At 29.8% G+C, this 7,401-nt stretch overlaps 1 protein-coding gene across 1 annotated transcript in view; it reads right to left on the reverse strand.

Annotated features, from left to right (window-relative positions):
* LOC102676497 (furin-like protease 2) overlaps positions 1–7,401 on the reverse strand; it is a 402,319-nt gene that overhangs the window by 239,472 nt on the left and 155,446 nt on the right. The window lies entirely within an intron of this gene.

Genomic DNA, 7,401 nt, shown 5'->3' on the forward strand with positions numbered 1-7,401 from the left:
TGAGAAATTGTTTTTGACCCATTTCGTCCGTGTGCACCGTATTTTCCGTGTTCCAAGCTGCGAGAAAGTTGGGCAAACTCGGCAAGAGGATCATCACGCGTTTCGAGAATTCGTTACCTTGGCTACCAGACGCAAAAACGCAGTTCGTTTGGATTCTTATTAAACTGTCCATAGGCGAAACGCAAAATTCCTTCCTGTTAGATGGAGATATCACTATATTTTCATTCTGCGATATTTTCAACTGCGATAAATTGCAGTTGAACTATCTAAATTTTTTTTATTTTATTTTATTAATTTTTTTATTCTCTTTAACTTGTATTGCATCATTTCTTTGATATCTCAAATTCATATATATATATATTAACAAACTATGTATTATATATTTCCAACAATTAGGATTGTAGACATTGTTGAATATTTTTGCCGACAAAATTAAATAAATTTAGATTAAGTAAACTATAAAATGATAAAGAAAAAGCAAGAGAAATATAAGTTTTGAAAATATTGATTTTTAAAAGAAAAATATAAAAAAATACTATGTGACATATCTTGAAAAGTGAAATATACAAGTTGAGAAAATTGCAATTAGTTGATTGTGCTTGAATTTTTCAAAGTTGAAGTTGTCAAGTACTGAATACTAATTTTGAATACTTTTAAATGAATGAAATAAATGAAGTGATTCATTCGTGAGAAAATATGTTGAAAAGATTATAAAAATATGTCTCATTTGGAATGCACTATTTTATTATTAAACGATATACGATATTTACATAAAATTTGTAACAATTTTAGAAAAGTAATATATTATTTCACTTCCTCACGTCACCATTCATTGGGATTAAAATATTAATTACATATAATATTATTCAATGAAATATTTGCATATCGGATTATTTCAAAAGTTAATCATTTACAACGATGAATGTTGTTATTTATTATTGTGTGTTATTATTTATTTAAGATAAAATGCCGCAAATGAATTATTTCGATGTAATTTATTTATTAAATATATTTTAGAATTATCGTGTTTCTGATTTTCATATTTATTCGTATGATATATTCTGATACTTCACATTTATTTCAGGAATTATGTATTATCTTTATTTGTTATTCTCATTTTAAATAAAAAGCAGAAGCATCTTTTTTAAAAAACATCATAGTATTTATTGAATAAACTGATTGTTCCTTCGTTTTATATTATAATTTATTTAATATATATAAAAAATAATAAAACGTAATATAATTATGTTACAATTTCAATCGTTAAACATATTTAAAATAATTCACCGATTCCAATAATTGAAGATATTCTATTATCATAGTATTATTCATTTAATAATAAATTTCGTAATATATTCAAAATCAATAAATACAATCATTCATCAAAATCAATTTTTTATCCAAATAATTACGTACGTAATAACATTAAATAATAATAACGAATTTCATAACAAATAAAATAACAATAACAAAAAATGACAATTTTTAACTTTCTTATAATAAAATATATTAATTTTGCAATTTTTTATCGTATTTTGTAACTGAATACTATAAATAAATATTACAATTTCATTTTTTGCTATATAATTCGAATAATTATAATCAATGTACATTTCCTTGTGCTATATCCAATCGACGGTGAAGCATTCATGAGGAAAAAAAATCAGTGAACCGTAAATAAGTGAGTGGAATGGTACAAAGGGCTGGAACAGCCTCGAATCACCGAAACTCGTGGCCTTTACTTCGCCAAACGAAATGGTTCGAATCGAACCCGCCTCGTTCTCATCGCCTTTTACGTGACACTTTAGCGGAACAAACTAACGACGTTACCAACCGAACCGAAGAGCAAAGGCTAAACACGATTCGCTACACAAACCAAATTTCGTCTTGATTTGCACCTCGAGGTCACGCTGGAACAACGATCCACTCGAGGAATCTAAACAGTTTGGAACCTTGTTACGAGCCAACGTGTCTAACCTCTTCCTTAACCTCTCAACCAAGATGACGGTGCTCTATTATATTTTTTTTATGCCATCTATAATCGTTTTCCGACAAATTTCTATTTTTTTACACTTATTATTCGTTACATTTTTTCGCGTTGAATTATTTTGAAATATATCTATGTAGGGATAAAGAAAATGCTAGTTTATATGACACATGGAGGTTAACGGTATATGAATAGAGTATATACATCGTGTGGAAAGTTGTCGAGGTTTTCACAGACTCGATAAAAGTGAGATTTGTTTTGAAAATTTCTAAACGCGCTTTTAGTGTAAAATACGAGAAAATATTGGAAATCATAAATTATCGAGCTATATGTTTTTCATTATCTGAGATTATATTGCGTATAATGTAATAATTGTTAAGATCTATTATTTATTACTCGTGTAAATAAAATATGGAAATATGAGTATAATACAAAAATGATAATAATTTTTGATGGAAAAGTAAATTTAAGAATATGAAATTCCATCTATCTTGAAAAGATCGATTTTGGAAATTCATGCATGCGCATACATTTAAATTTCATTTTAACGAGCCATTCTATGAACTCTTGTCATTTCTATGTATGAAGTTTCAAATATAATAAATGATGGGAAGTACAAATATGTACACTTATGAAATTTTACTATTTCATATAAATTATAAATTTTAATTTAATAACTTTCTCAATTATTAATATGCCAATATCTTATAATTTCTTTATCATTTATTAATTTGATATTTTATATAAAAATATTTGATTGCAATATATCATTATCCAATTTTACATATGCAAAAATTTTCAATCATAAAATCTTCGAAAAGCAGGACTTTTATTTCAGAAAAATTCAAATACGATATAATACGAAATTCAATACACTTGCCAAAAGAAATAAATCACAAAATTAATTCCATTAATTCAATATTGTGCCTCGTTGTGTTAGAACAATAAATTCCATCAATTTCGAAATCGAATCAACAAAATTCCAAATATGAGAAAGAAAAAAAGGTCCAGAAGCAAAAATGTTCGACAAAGAAACTGCTCGAAACGGAAACAGTTGTTCACGTGGCAATTTTAAATCGTGCGAATGTACTCCGTGTCGCAACTTCCTCTTCCTCTCCTCTTTCCCTCGCGCCAATTCCCTCGTTTTTTGATTCGTAAAAAAAAAAAAAAACGGTCGACACGACCGAAAGCAAGATTGTCGAAAATCAAACGGTGTTCCCAAAGCATTGTGCCATGCACGGATGTTTGAATTTCTCACGGTGTTCTAGGCACACAACAAATTCTAGATGATTTGACGTGGCTAGCGTACACAGTATGCCACAGTGATTCCCAATCTGCGGATAATGGCCGACTAAGAGAACTTTAAATGATTTTAATGTAATAATAATTTCGTTACCTTGAATCGTTTACGTCTTACACAAATTTAACAAAAATTTAATTTCTAAATCTCTTCCAAATAATTTTCCTTCGTGGTGATAAATCTTTCAAAATTTTTCGATCGAACGAAATATTGTATATAATAAAGTGGAAATTTTGTAAGTATTCCAAAATTTTTTCACATTTTCCCACAATCTATAACAATAAAAGAATAATATTAACATTATTCAATAAAAAAAATTCACAAATAACTTTCACTAATTGACAATACCATCATCGAAGAGCTAGGTTAGGTTAAGTTATACTCTGCAAACTCTGTATCGCTAAGATACTAATTTTTTAATTTTACTTATCTACGAGTATGGAATCACAAGTTATTTAAATATTACAAAAATAGGTCGCAAAAGAGATTGGAAAACGTTGAGATAGTACGTAGAATAGAGAACGATTTATAAAGCCACTCTCTCTTCCTCTGTTAAGCCAATCGCGTCAACCAAGCTTGTCTAACGCAAATTGTCCCTAGCGCCACCTGGGGATACTTCCAATTTTATGCTAGATTCGTGCATCGAATAAAACGATATTTAAAAAAAAAAAAAAAAAAAAAATAGAAATAATCAAGGTTTTCGTAACAATACGTTCGACACAGGAATGGAAAATATTTTTAAGCTAGATACGATCTAAATTTATGATACGCATCAATCTAAATCTAGTGTTCTTAAACCCATATTTTTTTTTTTTTTTTAATCTATATAACAAAATTGAATTTATGCTTACAGAAATTGGAAAGTGAAAACGTTACGAGTTTTCTCGTAAACTTTTGTATTATATCTGATATTAATCTTTCCCGACATGTGTGCACAGATAAGCGAAAAATATAAATATAGTTTACGTATGATTCCACGTATTATTCAATATCGCGTAAATATTTTGAATATAGAAGACTTACGTCACGTATCCGTTGCAATCGTGACCAATGAGAAATTTGCGTAACGTACCTGAAAAAAAAAAAAAAGGAAATAAATCTTCGTATATAATATCACTTGTAAATATTTTTTTTTTTTATCGAAATTGAGATATATTATTAAAACGTTGAACGTTTCAAAAAAAGAAAAAATTTCATTTTAAATAATTTACAAAAAAATACATGTATATGTAAAATCGAAACTGCACGATTATTTTTTACAACAAATAAAAACTTAGAAAATGTTTAAAATCGCCGGTAAAAATTTATACGAGAGAAAAAATTCAAAAAATCATCCAGTATTCGCATTGTATTTTATCCCAAAATCTAAACGTATGGCTTTCATTCCAGAATTTCCTTTCCATTAAACAGAGTAATGTGCACACGTTCTGAGAATTCACACAAGAGTCGCGTCCAGATTCGAACCCATAGAAAAGGATAATGAGGGGACCCTGCAAAGGGTTTTGGTTTAACCCTTCTAATCGAGCCGGTAAATTGTCGAATTTCCAGCCAGCTTTAAGGTCGTGTTCAACGTGTTTGTTTCATCCTCTAATCGACGACTGTTTCGCCGATTAAAACGATAAAGGGAAAGAAGGAGGAGGAGGAGGAGAGAAACAGAGGAAACAAAAGGATCGGAATATTACGAGGGATGAATTACAGCAATGGAGGAGACCTTATACGACTCATTACCATTTTATTAAAGCCAAACTCGAACTAGTGGAGGGATTATTTTCATTTTTCACAGTGGGATAAAGCAAGAGAAGTATAATTTGGAATAGGAAGAAACGATTGACGAAATGGATTAATTTGTTATCTCTTTTTTTCTCACGTATAACAATTTTGAATTTTCAAGTTCAATTTTTTTTCTAAATTATACAAAATCGTTCTTTTCTCTCGAAACATCGTGCATAATTGTTATGAAATGTACAGGGTGTACAACATAAATTTTTTGATAATTTCTGAAAATGACTCACTTATTTATTACAACATAATAATTTTTATCTAGCTCGTTACTTATCTCGAGAGATATCCAAGCACGGCCAATTTTTGTCCGTTTCAACTAACAAGCCTAATTCGAACCCTAGTTATTCAGACTCCCTTTTCCTCCCCAAGTCTCTTACCGCTCTTTCGTTTCGACCAAACCTTTCGTCACCCTTCACGCCCTCAAATTTCTAAGGTTCCAGTAACCAACGAGCGACAAGTGAATTAGCAGAACGGTGAAAACGTGTCTGTTAGACTAACAGCTGATAATTCAACCGGCTTTGCACGGCTTAAATAGGGGCCAATTTGCCTCGACGCAGAGAATTCACGGGAATAGACGTTAATTTTCCTTTTACATTGAATGGGGCATACGTGAGTAATACGCGATAAATGATACAAAATCGTGTGAGAATTGGAAACGTAGATTATCTTCAGTTTTAACGAGTATTTTCTCTTTTATTTTGCTAATTTTCAAAATTTAATCTTACATTTCCTCGATACTATGTTTTAATATCGTGTGAGGCAACAACACTTGCAATATGATATTCTAACCAATACATTTACTTTTTCGAATTGTTATATTTTTTTTCTAAAAAAAAAAAGAGAAATATTTTTTATGAATGTGTTAAATGTCTTCGATAAAAATTATTAATTAATTAGCTGTAAAATTAAGAGTGGAAATTATATATGTGATATAGATTTTATATTCATCATCGTTTAAAAAAAAATATTATTTCAAGAACGAAAGAGCGCCATCAAAAAAGAAAAAAAGGAGTGAAAAGGCACAGTCAACTTTTTCGTAATTATTCAAAAAATGTCTAAAATGGCCGATGAAATACCGATTTCGTAAAATACTCTCCCCTACCGTGACAAAGGAATATTTACACGTTAAATGGAAGGTACATAAAAGCTTTTGCGGGAAATGGACATTTTCTGAATTTTCCAACTCGCAAAGTAACGAGCCAGAAGAGAAAATCGCGAAAATAAGTGATAAAAATTTTCCACTTCTCTCCTCTACGTTCGATAATTAGCGTTTACTTTCGTCTCTTCTTCGTCACTAGGGTGTTTCGAGGAAAAGGAAGTGTTTCGAGAAACCGTACCGATTTATCTTCCCTTTACGTGTTTCCTTCTTTATCGACACTTCTTGCTATTAGTAAAATTCCATTTAATCTTCTTTAGTTCTACGTTTCCACCATTGCATCCTGTTCTAATATATACAGGTACAGAGGTATATATTATTCCAACCGCCATATGGCTCCACGAATATTGTATAAAAAATTCTTGAAATATTTATCGTCTTGTCTTTGTTCTCGAAAAATTGTTTCTCGAATATTGAATAATTTTGAATAAATTTAAAAGGTGAAAAAATATTCAAAACTTAATAAATAATATAAATATATAGATATGTATAAAATATAAAATAACATTAATTTTATTTTTGCTTTTTTGTTCTGTAAAAAAAAAGATTCTAGATATTTACTAGATCTAATAACCAGTACATGAAAAATAGTAATTTCTTTTTTATCAAATCTTTCCACTATCGTTAAACGAAATAGAAATTTACGATTTATTATATTATTATAAAATAAATATTATTATAAAAAATTGGAAACTGCTTTTGGAAGAAAGAAACTCGTACATTGGCGCAGGAGAGGCAAGCGTTTTAAGGAAAAATCTGAAGTTAACGCATAGGCGATAGATCAGCTTTTAAGGCTGGATGCGTTTTAAATTCCAGTGGCCAAACTTTCTGAATTATCTCACTCTTGAACTTCGAAACTATTCAAACCTCTCCAGAATACAGGATCTGGAAACCCCTCTTATAAACCCGCAATTCTCTCAACTTTTCCCGGTCCGATTTCTCCTGGAAATTTCGAACAGAATCGATCGAAAAATCGACGCAACGACAATTCGATTAATCGTAAATGCAAAATTTCCCTTTTGAATATTTAACTCGAGTATATCGGCTCGAGTTAAATTCCGAATAAATTTCATCATACGCGATCGATATATTACTTGGAGAAGAGAAATGGTCGGAATTCATTCGACAAAATGTTTTTTTTTTTTTTTTTAAAAGAAACACAAGGGAAAATGGATT

The sequence above is a fragment of the Apis dorsata genome, unplaced genomic scaffold, assembly GCF_000469605.1.
Source record: "Apis dorsata unplaced genomic scaffold, Apis dorsata 1.3 scaffold_56, whole genome shotgun sequence".
NCBI classification, from domain to species: Eukaryota; Metazoa; Arthropoda; class Insecta; order Hymenoptera; family Apidae; genus Apis; species Apis dorsata.